The sequence below is a fragment of the Phyllostomus hastatus genome, unplaced genomic scaffold, assembly GCF_019186645.2.
Source record: "Phyllostomus hastatus isolate PE091 unplaced genomic scaffold, TTU_PhHast_1.1 phas_scaffold_78, whole genome shotgun sequence".
NCBI classification, from domain to species: domain Eukaryota; kingdom Metazoa; phylum Chordata; class Mammalia; order Chiroptera; family Phyllostomidae; genus Phyllostomus; species Phyllostomus hastatus.
In genome coordinates, this window is record NW_025334041.1 from 94,576,152 (window position 1) to 94,590,089 (window position 13,938).

General features: G+C 41.1%; 1 long non-coding RNA gene across 1 annotated transcript in view; it reads left to right on the forward strand.

The window, feature by feature from the left end:
- The window catches only part of LOC123811937, a 112,217-nt gene that overhangs the window by 92,600 nt on the left and 5,679 nt on the right, over positions 1-13,938 (forward strand). The gene's annotated exons all lie outside the window — the stretch shown is intronic.

Sequence of the window (13,938 nt, forward strand, 5' to 3'; positions counted from 1 at the left end):
CAGTTTGATCTCTGGGCTGCAGGACCCCTACAAAGCCTGCTTCCTGAAGACATAACCCTGAGTAGTTTGGTCCCTGAGCCAGTCTTGGTTTTAATTTCCCTGCCAAGTTTTTGTTCTCCAGCAACATATGACCCCGTTTTCTCCTTCAGTAACCTCAGTGGTAGCTCTCACCATGTTAAACAACGGGCTGATTTGGCGTGGAAAAACGCAGTCAATTGTTTCCTTAAAACCTGAATGTTTTAGGCCCTGGGAACATTTTAAGTAACTTTAATGAGAAGAACTTCTGGTGAAGCCGAGTTAAGGTTTTAAAGGCTCTAACTGCTCCCCAGAGAAAGCTGTCAGAGTTAAGTAACCTCATTCAGGTGTGTGCATTCAGGACGAGCAAAAGAAGGCAGAAGTGGGGAGCAGAGGCTGCAGGAGAGACGTCCCTGAGTCTGATGGATGAAACTTTGTGGGCCTGAAAGATTTCTAGAGCTGTGCCTAGCACTGTCCCCAGCAGATACCTGCTGGCTGACCGCTATGTCCTCAAATGGTCAAACAAATGACTTACTTTTTCCTGGGCTTTGTTGCCTTCTAATTTGGAACCCAAATGAACGGTTCTGTCTTCTCCTCTTTCATTTAAATACAAAAACCAAACCAAACAAAAACCAAAGCCCAAACTCTCTTTTCCCTTCTAGCCCTCACTGGAACTTTTTATCTGTGCATCATTCATTTGTTTATTTATGACACCAGTATTTATAAAGTGCCTCCTGGGTGTCAGGCACTGCCCTAGCCACTGGGGATGCACCCAATGATTCATTGTAAATTTAATGGCAGTACAATGAATTTATGCACAAAAGAGGACAGAGAGGAGCACCACATCTGCTGGCAGGAGACAACTCTTAAGGTGAAATACCACAAAAATGCTAGTGTTCGGACGAGCCAATATCCTCTTCAGTTAGGGCTGTGCGTGGTGTCATGGGGGAGTTCCGTCACATAATAATACTGCTCCCCCTGTACCCGTTACGGCATGTGGAAAGCGAGGCGCTTTGGAACTGGGGCTCAACTTGACTTCTTTTTTCGGTTGAAACAGAAAGCCCTTTGTGTGGGCTTTCCCCCCTCCAGCCCGACCTCGGTGGTCTGTTCACTCTGACAACAGCCCTGCAGCCACTTTAAGTAGAAATACTGCCTGCCTTGGAATAGCCATACTGTCTGTGACCATTGCACAGGCCTGAATGGGTTTGGGAGCTGTACCCGTGGAATTAAATAAGAGAAATGGAGGCGAGAGCAGGGCACGCTGGACCCCAGACGATTCAGTCTTCTCTTGATGTGAGTGAGACCTAAATTGGGAAGTATTGGGCTGATGGCGAGGGCAGATAAACGTTACGGATTTGATGTAATCCCAGACCTCAGGCTTGAAACTGAGCTTGACCCTTCCCATTGAGCACTTTTATGCAATACTACTGGACATGTAGTAACAAGAAAGGAAACAGAGGAAGGATATCAGTTCAGCCATATGTCAACTCTGGGAGAGAAGATGACAGGGAGAGCAAGGCATGAGATGTGCGGTGAGTCAGGAGTTGAAAGAACAAAAGAAAATTCTATGAAGTTAGAGCTAGTGTGTCCTTGGGGAGACAAAGGAGCTTATGTGAGAGGGATGATCTTTCATTATAGGATGTGGGACGTGTGTGTATTGTGCAGGGGCCTGGGGATGTCATCTGGCTGTTTAGAAGTCCAACAAAACCATATGGCCTGAAATTCAATTGACAATAATTACAAATTGTGCTCATTTTTCCTCAGAAGCCTATGTGTAAAGGAAGGTGGAACAGTTATTGCTAGACACATTCCAGAAGGGGAAACTGAGCACAGGCTGTTTACTTGACTTATCTAGGGCTGTACAACTGGTGGCTGAATTTTGCATCAAGTGCAGTATTTTCATCCTGTCCTCCCATAAGAATGATGCTCTGAATTTATTAAGGATTTTTGCGTGTATTATCTCATTAGCCCAGCCCAGACATCCTGTAGGAGGTAGAGTGGGTAGTAAAAATGAAGACCAGAGAAAGATTGAGAAGGCACTGGAAGTCCCGTTTCTTGAGTACTTGCTATGTGCCTTATGTATGCTGTCTCAGAAAATCCAGTCTTTTGAAGGTAAGGATCATTTATCTGTTTTAAAGATGGGAAGGCTGAATCATGGGCAAGTAGGAAACGTGCCCGAAGCCACCCAACCAGTAAATGGTAGACTTGAGATCCACACCAGGTGTTGGAGCCCAGAATCTGGGCCATTTGTTCTGTCACAGCAGACAACTCCCACCCCTCAGCCCCTGCTGGTGGATGCCCTGTAGCCCATCGAGGTAGGGTTGGTGTTAGAACTCCATTGCTCTACTCCTGATGTTTCCGTCAAGCTGGTGAAGCAGTAGCGTGGAAGCAGGGTCCTGTGTTTGGATCTGGGCTCCCCTGCACACTAGGGGAGAAGCTAGTGTAATTACTTTAGTGTCTCTCAGGGCCAGTTGCCCCTTCTGTAAACTAAACAGATAGAAGCAGCACTCAGGTGTGAGGAGCACTCAGCATGTGGTTGTAGGGTTCTGGTGGGACAGCCCAGGCACCTCTGTCTCGACTTCATCTGTCCCTGTTCCTCTATTTTGTCGCCTCCTCATTTCTACAGGCAGGCACACACTTTTGAAATCTTCCTGTGCCCCCTTTCTCTTCTCTTTTTTCCTCTCCTGAGTTCTTGCCATGGGTGTGGAGTAACCTCTCTTTTTCCCCCCCACTCCTCTATGCCATAGCCAGTGCGTAAGGGGGCAGAATGGAGCAGTTGACTGATTCTCCCCATCCCTCCTCAGCTTCTGTACCAGTCAGGGGTCTTTAGAGGAACAGAAGGGGAAACTGATGCAATTGTGGCCACTGGCAAGTCTGAAACCTGTAGGGGTGGCTGGCTGGCTGGAAACTGAGGCAGGAGCTGATGTTGCTGGTGGCAGAACTTCCTCAGTTTTGCTTTTAAGGCCTTGCAACTGACTGGATGAGGCCCACTCATATTATCTTTTCCTTATTTAACGAATGACTTTACCCATACCTACAGAATACCACCACAACACCTAGATAAGGGTTTGGTGGAATAATTGGCTACTATAGACTAGCCTAGTCTACAGTGAGTAACCATCACAGCTTCCTTGGCTGCCCTTGGAAGCTTCTCAATCAGGGTTTTTCTTCTTCCTTCATTTGATGTGTCTGCTCTTTAAATATTGGAGATCTCCAAGGTTCCATGGTTGGTACCTTATTGATTCTAAGTTCTCCTCTAGGACAGTCTTATCTCCATGTAACAACCAAGTCTCTCCTTACACACCAGCAATAGCCTTGTTGGTATTTCCAGAGAACTGTTTCTGATTGACCACTAATACCTTCATCAACTGCCCCCTTCAGCTTCCCCCTAATTCCCTCTCCAAACTGTTCACCCTGCTGAATCCTACTTTCCCCATTCACCTGCTCCGCCCAACCAGAAACCTGGTCATCGTTCTTGACTCTTCCCTCCCCTCCTGTGTGTACATTCAATAGGTGACCAACTCCTGCTGATTTTTACCTACTAAATGTCTCATTCACCTAGTTGAGAAAATATTTATTGATTATCTACACATAGCAACAAGCTAGATTCCAGAGCAAAGTTTCTAAGCCTTGGCACTATTGACATTTTGGTCCAAATAACTCTTTGTTGTGGGAAATATCCTGAGCATTGACAGTATTTAGCAACATCCCTGTTTAGCAGGGCCACCGTAACAAAATGCCACAGATGGTTGGAGGTGGGGGTTGGCGCTTACACAACAGAAATTTATTTTCTCACAGTTCTGGCAGGTAGAAGTCCAACATCAAGGTGACATCAGGGTTCATCTCTCCTGAGGTCTCTCCCCTTGGCTCTCAGATGGCCGCCTCCTCCCTGTGTCCTCACATGGCCTTTTCTCAATGCACACACACCCTGGTGTCTCTCTTCTTCTTAGAAGGACATTGGTTATATTGGATTTAGCCCCCACTGTAAAGACCTCATTTTAACTTAGTCACTTCTTGATGACCTTACTTCCGACTACTGTTACATTCTGAGGTGCTGGGATTTGGGACTTCAACATACGAACTTTGGAGGGACAAATTCAGCCCAGAAAACCTGGACCCCACACACAAGACATTGGTAGTGTTCCTCACTCCAAGTTTGGATGACAACCAAAAATGTCTCCAGATAGTGCCCAATGTTCCCTGGGGTGAAATTGTCCAGTTCTGAGCATCACTGCTCTACACAGCAATAGTGTTTTTAACACTGGCTGCATATTAGAATCACTTGGATAAATTTAAAAAACAACTACAACAACAGTGACCCACCCACAGAGATCTGTTTTAATTTGGGGGATGGTGGTTGGGGCCCAGACAGGAGCATTTTGTAAAAATGTTCCAGGCTATTCTAATGTGTAGCCAAGGATGAGAACATTCTAGCAGGATGAGAGTGAACAAGACAGACATTATATAACAAATTTCATGATTAAAAAATTAAAACACAGTTAAGTTTATCTTTCACATACTGTTTTGTAACATTTTCTTTAGCAATGTCTCCTGAACATTTTCTTGTGTCATTAGATAATCTACAGGTAAATTTTAATGAGTTTGCATGTGGATATTCTGTAAGTCATCTAATCAGGGCCCTGATTAAATGTATTTTAGAGATTTCAAACTCTTCTCTAATGAAGTTAAACAGCAAAGAATATTCTTATATGCATATCTCTGTAGGCAGCTTTGATCATTTTCCTAGGGTAAAATCTGAGAGGTGGAAATCCTGGGTGAAAGTGGTGAATATTTGAGTGGTTATTTGATATATATTACTAAACTGCTTCTCAGAAGTCTATTAATTTATAGCTCTGCCAACAGAATATATAAAAAACCATTACCCTATATCCTCACCAACCTTGGATATTTCAATTTTTGAAATTAAATGAAATGTGGTACCTTGTTTTACCTTGAATTCCTTTGGTTATTAGTGAAGCTAAACATTTTAAACACTTCTATGTTATCTGTGTTTCATCTTTTGAATTGCTTGTTCATGTTATTTGCTCATTTTTAACAATATTTAATTTTTCTTGTAGATTTAAAAGAGCTTATTTTAAGAATGTTAATTCTTTATCTGTTACATGTTGCAGACATTTCTATCAAGTTAATATCTGCCTTCAGTGTTTGTTAATGTCTTTTTTTTGTAGATGTAACTTACCTGTCATTAAATATATTAGTATTTCCTTCTTTCCTAAATTTTTTATCCTCACCTGAACACATGTTTTCATTGCTTTTAAAGAGAAAGGAAGGGAGAGAAGGGAGAGCAACATTGATGTGAAAGAGAAGCACTGATTGGTTGCTTTCCCTATGTGTCTGGCCCAGAATCATTCGTGCCTAGAGCAGGGATTGAACTTGCAGCCTAGGTATGTGCCCTGACTGGGAATCAAACCCACAACCTTTTGGTTATGGAACAATGCTCCAACCAAATGAGCCATACCAGTCAGGGCCCCTCCTTCCTAATTTTATTCATAGAAAAGTTTTGTATACTAACCATGAGATCAGTATTCATGTACATTTTTTTTTAATTATTTTTTGAACACTTGATTTATAAAATCCATTTGAAATTTTGGCATCCATATGAGGTAAGGATTGAATTTTACATTTTATTTCAAATAGTTACTCAGTTGTCCTAGAATCACTTCTTAAAAATTTCATCTCTTTCTGTACATTTGAAATGTCACACTTTTCCTAGCCTAGATAAATTCTTATCTGCTTGACCTTGTTTTAGTGCTTTCTGTTCTACATTATTTTATTTACTAGGCTTATAATTTGTTTTGGCAGCTGAAGTTCAACTTCATTTCATTATTCTCCGTTTTTCAAAGCAATTTTTGAAATTCAAAACCATTTTTTTCAGATTCCTAAAACTCCATTTTTAATTTGAAGAAAAGTCCATTAACTTGGGAAGAATGTAGAGCTTTGCAATATTAAATTTTACCTTTCAGACAATAAATATGTATATTTTATTCTCAAGTACTCTTTATGGATCTTTGTAAAGCATGTCATTTTTCTTTATAAGGGTCCTGCACATTTCTGGTTAAATGTATTCCGAGATCTTTGTATTTTTGTTGCTATTGAAAATGAAATCCTTTATGCATTATATATACTGGGTAGTTATTGCTGCTATTTTAAGAGGACATTACTTTTTACATATATTTATTTGTAATTGTCTAGTTTATTGGGTAGTTTCAGTGGTTTACTACCTTTAATTTTGGGGGTTGGTGAATATCAGTTATGTAAATAATGTTAATTTGGTCTCCTTTTCAATGTTGGTGTTTCTTACTTCTTCTTGTCTTACTGTGTTGGCTAACTGTCTTAAAAAAAAAAAAACTACCATGGGAATAATGAGCATAGTTAACCTGCCCTTGATATATTTTGATCTTTTGCTTATACTAATATGAGATGGGCCAAAGTTTTTTTGTACTGTTTATTGTGCTGTTTTAGACTTTGTCAGATTTTTGTATAGGCATTATGCTAACTTCACAAATTAAACAAGGGAGATTTCAAAAAAAATTATATGGTCTGGAACATTTTACATGGCAATAGAATAGTTGATTTCTTGAAAGTTTGAAAGAATTTGCCCATAAAACCATCTGGATCTAATCCCTTGGCAGACTTTTCCAATTTCTTCCACAGCATTTGTTTGTTCAAATTTTCTACTTTTCTTGGATACAATTCTGGTAATATGCATATTCTTAGGAAATTATCTATTTTGCAGAATTTTTTTTTTGCTGTGGGTGGTACATGAACTTCCTTTATAAGTAAAAGTATTTCATGTCAGTGGATTATATACTTTTTTACTCTTAATTTTGAATATTTATATTTTATTCTTTTAGATATATTTATAAGCACAACTTTTAAAAATACATAAATTTGTTTTACTTTTTAAAATTATTACTTTTTACCTTTTAAAAATAATTTGATTTGAAATTTTAGTTCTTTTTATCCTCTTCTAAAATCACTGATGAAAATATTTAAGGTCATATAGTTGCCCTCTGACTATAGATTTGAAAGAGCAGATCTGAGATAGTGGTGGATGAGGTAGAAGCTATAGATTTGAGAGCATCTCAGAAGTTCATGTATGTAATTTTCTGCATATTTCTGAACTGTACTGTTTTCCCCTCTTTAACCAAAATTGTTTATGAGTAAATTTTAAAAATTTCAAGAGCTGAGTGTATTTTTTTGGGGGGGGTATCACTTTTGTTAATAATTTCTAGATCTGTTTTATGATGAACATAGAGTATGAACAGAGAATGTACTTTTAAACAATTTACATTTTTCTTTATTAAAATATTTTAAGTATATTTTATTGACTATGCTATTACAGTTGTCCCATTTTTTTCTTCCCCTTTATCCACCTCCATCCTGTACCTCCTTTCCCTCTGGCATCCCCCACTTTAGTTCATACTGATGGGCTGTACATATAAGTGCTTTGGCTTCTCCATTTCCTATGTTATTCTGGACCTCCCCTGTACATACTAATTATGTTTCTTATTCTCTGTACCTTTTCTCCCATTCCCCCCTCTCCCCCTCCCTGCTGATAACCCTCCATGTGATCTCCATTTCTGTGGTTCCGTTCCTGTTCTAGTTGTTTGCTTAGTTTGTTTTTGTTTTCATTTTTAGGTTCAGCGGATAGTTGTGAGTTTGTTGTCATTTTACTGTTCAGAGTTTTGATCTTCTTTTTCTTAGATAAGTCCCTTTAACATTCCATATAATAAAGGCTTGGTGATGAAGAACTCCTTGACCTTATCTGGGAAGCACTTTATCTGCCCTTCCATTCTAAATGATAGCTTTGGTGGGTAGAGTAAACTTGGATTTAGATCCTTGCATTTCATGACTTTGAATACTTTCCAGTCCCTTCTTACCTGCAATGTTTCTTTTGAGAAATCAGCCAATAGCCTTATGAGACCTCCTTTGTAGGTAACTGTCTCCTTTCCTCCTGCTGCTTTTAAGATTCTCTTCTTATATTTAATCTTGGGTGATTTAATTATGATGTGTCTTGGTGTGTTCCCCTTTGGGTCCAACTGCTTTGGGAATCTCTTAGCTTCCTGGACTTGCATGTCCATTTCTTTTGCTAGATTGGGGAAATTTTCCTTCATGATTTTTTCAAATAAGTTTTCAATTTCTTGCTCTTCAGGCACCCCTATGAATCAGATATTGGAACATTTAAAGTTGTTCCTGAGGTTCTTAAGCCTCTAATCATTTTTAAAAATTCTTGTTTCTTCATTCTTTTCTGGTTGAATGTTTATTTCTTCCTTCTGTTCCAAATCATTGATTTGTGTCCCAGTTTCCTTCCCTTCACTGTTGGTTCCCTGCATATTTTTCTTTATTTTACTTTGCATAGCCTTCACTTCAGTCTTGACTGCTTTCAGTCACTTCCCCTGCTACCCACAAATGAACTGTGCTCTTCTGGTGTGGATTCCTGGGTGGGTGGGTCTGTGTATATTCTGGGGCCCCATGGGTCCCTCTAATGGACTCTCCTGTGGGACAAGAAGTTTCTCCCACTGCTGCAACCTCTACAGATTTTTATAGCCAGACATTTTGAGGCTTTATTTCCCTGTGCTGGAACCCTGGGTTGCATGGTCTGTCTTGCTCTCCAGTTGTTCCTCCCAGTTTATCCACAGGTGAAAGTGGGACCATCTGGTCCACCAGCTACCACCTAGTCTGCCTAATCTGCCAGCTGCCACTTTGATGCACATCCTCTCCACTATGGGTGCTCCATCTCTGCCCCTTCTGCCAGTCTGGATGAATGTTTCTTCTTTAACTCTTTGGTTGTTGGAGTTTCATATAGTTCAGTTTTCCATGAGTTCTGGTTGTTTTTTGTTTTTACACTGGTCGTTGTCCTTCTTTTGGTTGTGCGAGGAAGTGAAGCATATCTACCTACACTTCCATCTTGGCTGGAAGTCCCATTTTTCCAAATTATTTATACTTTTATTCATTAGAAGTGTCTTCCACTTTGATATCCCTAATTCACCACAGACATTTTATCATAGTTATGTGTCCACATGTCTATCATTCTATTAACTAATGAGCCCTGGGAAATCTTGCTTGTTTCTGTATTTTCTTTGTTGAGAGCAGTGCCTGGCATGAATAAATGTTGGCTGAAATGATCTTGAATGACAGATGGGAGCATAATGTACACTCAGTTGGCTAAGGGTACTGAGATTAAAGGTTCTGTGTTAAGATGTACCAGTTGATTTTACTGACCCACAGCAAAATTCCAGGAACAAGGTGGTATTTGTAAAGCAAGGTGAAGTATGGGTTCCAAATTGGTAAAAATTTAGTGTCATTTATTGACAGGATTAGAGTTAATTCTAACTCTTCTGTGGTACTACTAGTAAGAGTATACCTAGACCCAAAATTATGAGGAGAAGCAGCCTAGATAGTGGAGAACATCTGGTTCTAGAGTTGCACCCAGCCAGAGCTCAGACCATGGTTTGCTTGGGCAAATCACATAGGCCCTCAGGTCTCAATTTCCATGACTGTCAACAGAGGACACTGGGCAGAATTATTTCTAGTGATTAAAAAATAGATCTTTGGCCCTGAATGGTGTGCCCAGTGGGTTGGACATTGTCCCACAAACCCAAAGGTTGCCATTTTGATTCCCTGTCAGGGCACATGCCTGGGTTATGGGCCAGATCCCTGGTTGGGGACATGTGAGAGGTGACTGATCAATGTTTTTGTCACACATCAATGTTTTTCTCCATCTCTTTCTCCCTTATTTCCCTTCTTTCAAAAAACAAAATAGAAAGAAAGAAAAAGTAATCAGTTTGCTTAAAAAAAAAGATCTTAGTAAGTGGCAAGAAAAAGAAGTAACTCACAACACGAAAATAAATTTTATTAAGGGGCACAAAGACGAAACATTTTTATATTTTAGGATTAATTTTTAAATTTACGTATTTCTCTGAAATTGAACACAGAATTTTGTTTCTCTGTGTGTATTGTGTGCATATATATATATATATATATATATATATATATATATATTCTGCAGGGTACGTCTGATTAGAAATCCTGATGAAATATGGGAGAAGTTTTATTTCCTTTTTCTCCCAGACTTCTTCATCACATCATCTCCTCACCTGTCAGTCAATCAAATATTTATAGAGCAGCTCCCACGTTGAAGGCATCCTGCTCCCCCAATGAGGAGAAATAAAAAGGGCCTGATCCTGTCTCTAACTTTTAGAAGCTTATGGTGTGATTGGGGAGAGAGGAAAAATAAATGTAGAAAGTTAGCAAATAAGATTTCTGGTACATGGAGAATACATTGGCCACAGGCTGAAGGGTCCCCTTTCCCTTGGTGGGGACACACATTTAACAAGCACAGAGTTATGCTTAAATCAAGACAGGAAATTTCTACCAGTTATACATGGACTGGTTTCCATAGAATAATTTAACACATGGGCCACACTGAAATGTGGAGGCCTTAGCTGTTAGGCTTGTGGGTCCTAGGAATAGAAGTGGCTAATCAATGTACTCGGGCTGGGACCCCATTATCCTGAAAGCTGGGGGTTGAAGTTATGTGCAGCTTATATAAAGCTAAGGCCTGGAAACATACTCTCCCCATTAAATGTTGGAGCATCAACAGCAAAACCCTACTTTCCTGCCTGGGCTTATGACTAAGCTGCTGGTAAGCTCCACCCAGGATCTGGGTACCATGCTGCGTGCTTAAGACCAGGGTCAGGCATCAGATTACTTTGATATAAGAAGCTTGAACTGAGTATCAAGGCCTCCTTAAGACTTCCCTGGGTTTTCTGGGTATTTATAGGAGAAAATTTTCATAAAAGATAATTTCACACACAAAAAATTTACAAAGCACCCAGGAAGTCAAATATCATGGAAGACAAATAACAAATTCAGCAAATGGATGAACCAACATCCAAGGAAAAGAGATATTAGGACAATAAAAAAAGCTTGAAAATAAATAATTTAAATGTTTTCAAAGATAAGGGGGGCATAGAAATAATGAAATATGAACAGAAGGCAATGAAAAAAAACAAGTGTTTACAAAAAATTAGAAATGTCAGAAATGAACAAATAGCTACTGGAATACAAAGTAAAATGTACTCTATGGGTGTATTAGTTAACAAACCCTGCAAAATATTAGTAGCTTAAAACAATAAGCATTTATTACCTCACAATTTCTTTGTGTCAGGAACTCAGGAATGGCTTAGCTGGCTGATTTCAGTTTAGGGTCTCTTTCCGTTGTTGTGAAGCTGTCAGCCAGAGCTGCCATCATCTGAAGGTGCGACTGGGGCTGGAGGACATGCTTCTAAGGTGACTCCCTCCTAGGGAAGGTGGCAGGTGACCTCCGCTCCTCCTCACGTGGGCCTCTCCAAAGTGTATCTTGATGTGTCCTCATAACTTGGCAGCTGGCATCCCCCAGAGAAAGTGATTATAGAACAAGGAAGAAGGAAACCACAGAGCTTTTTGTGACCAAATCTTGGAAGTTACACACTTGTTACTTTCACCATATTCTGTTCATTAGATGAGAGTCATTAAAACTAGCCCCAACTCAAGGGGAGAGGAGTTAGACACCCCCTCATGGAGGAAGGACTATCAAAGTATTTGCAGGTGTGTTTTAAACCACACAGTAGACCAAAGGGCATGTTGCCCACAATAACAAATGAGTTAGGAAAGTGGAAGACTGAGTGAAGAAAGTGTCCCAGAATGAGGCAGAAGAGGTAACAGGATGGAGAGCATGAAAAGAAAGTTAAGGGATCTGGAGGACAGATCAAAAATCTCCAGCATATAAGGGTCCCACGAGGAGAAAATAGAAAAGATGCAGAAGCAATATTTGAGGGTGTAATAGCTGAGAATTTCCCAAGACTAAAGACAGTATTAATATTTCCCAGCTTGAAAATCTTATTAGAGCTGAACAGTATGACTGGACTTTAGTCAACTCTATAAAGAGGTCACATTGATAAAAGAGTGGTGGAAAAAGTACTTCAACAAAATGAAGAGATTGTAAGTGTGCTGGAGTAGTCAGAAAACTCTTTGTAGGGGGTGGCAGCAAGTATGAATATTCTGCTAGGTCTGGTACAGTGGAGGGAATTTGGGGCTTGGAGGGCAAAAAAGGACCAGCTGTGTTCTGCAGCCATGACGGTTGGTGCCTTTGTACCTTTCACTGACCTTCCACTGACCCCTTGGACAACTTCCTCCCCAGCTCTGCCACTGTCAAAAAACGGACAGAGATGCATGAGGCAGCCCTGGGTTTCTGATGCCCAGGGTGTATCTGAAGACACTGTGCCTCTCCCTGAGGGAGTTGGGTAAGACTGCTTCCTGGCCCAGGGTCCTCTCTCCAGCTCTTGACCCTCAAATATCAAATGCTGCAACCAAATGAAGACATTTTTCTTCTGCATCAAGGCCCCAACTTGCCACACTCCCATTTATTTTTATCCCCCAAAGCTGTGATTAGTAGTCACACTTGGTTTTCCCTGCAGATTCAAGAGACAAGAAAAAGTGTTAATTTGAATGTTTGCAACTAATAAATGCCTTCCCATTGGCGTACAAATAACCCGAAACTTTTGAGAGATGCTGGGGTCCCTGAGGGGGCATGGGGTGAGGGGTGAAGGGTAGGAGGTGGGAGCTGGTGCAGTCCAGCTCTAGCTGCATTGCCCAGGCCACCAGGATAAGACTTGGAGAAGCGACAGCTTAAAAATGATCATGGCCTTGATAGGAAGTGGCAGGAGACCAGTACCTACCCCCAAACCCAGAGGAGGCAAACATCATTCCTCTTGCATGGGAGTGCATGGGACTTGGCTGGGAGAGTCAGTCACTTAAGGAGAGAAAACAATATCAGGAGGTAAACAGAAAGTCCCTCTGCCCAGGCAATGTGATCTGACCCCATGAGAAATTTTTCTTGGGGTAAAACCTTTGTCCTGGGCATCCTGGTGTCCTGCCTTGGGCTGAAGCTGCCTGGATGGTCGTGTCTGTGTAGAGGTCACTATTGTCTGAGGTTCCATAAAGCAGGGCCTAAGGGAGCAAGTTTAGGGGAGAAAAGAAAAAAATATTGGCAAGGAGACCTCAGAGTCATGAAACCACAGCCATTGGATGGTCACACAGCTATCAGCGACGGTTCACAGCGCTTTGCTGGAGGTTCACAATGCTTCCACCGTTCTCATCTTCCTCTGGTTGCTGTTCGTCTGGTCTTCATCCCTCCATCCCCGGCTCCCTGCAGACTATTTGAAAATTGGATAAAGGGAAGATATCATTTGCTTTCCCACCCCTCAAGGAAAATAAAAAGCTTCCACTATTACCAACAAGGATGGCGATTTATTCATTTTGGTTTCATTTCTAATCTCTGGGAGCACCAAGGAAAAGAAGGCACCTCTTTTGTCTTCCCTCTTTGTCCTATTGTCACTCATTCTGTGTCCTCGATCCCTGGGTCTCACTTGAGATCTTTCTCCCTGTCTCTCTTTCTCTCTCTGTGTATTTGGGTCTTTCTCTTCAGCTCATTTCTCTGCATAACCAAACTGTGCCCAATAGATCAGCACGCCATTCAGCACCCTGGGCCAGCCACCATCTCATATCCCACACTGATGTCACCCACCGGGTTGTATTTTCAACTTTGTTTCAGCACCCCTGGGTGGTGTGCATGCTGAGTAACGTGGGTTCTTTCAGCTCTTTGGATGATCTTTTATTTTAGTGACCCTGGGCAGACCACAGACAGAGCTCATGCTGCAGACCGAGACCTGACCTCCTTTCACGCAGTGATGTCGAGGGGGCATCTGTGGGAGAGCCAGGTTTTCAGGCCAACAGTTTTGGGATGGTTGCACATGCCTGAGTGTGTGTGTCTGTGTATGCACGCACACACACGGTGCTGCAGAGGTGCTATTTATTTGGGGGATGCTATTTGATTCCTACGAAGTAATTTTAAAGTTT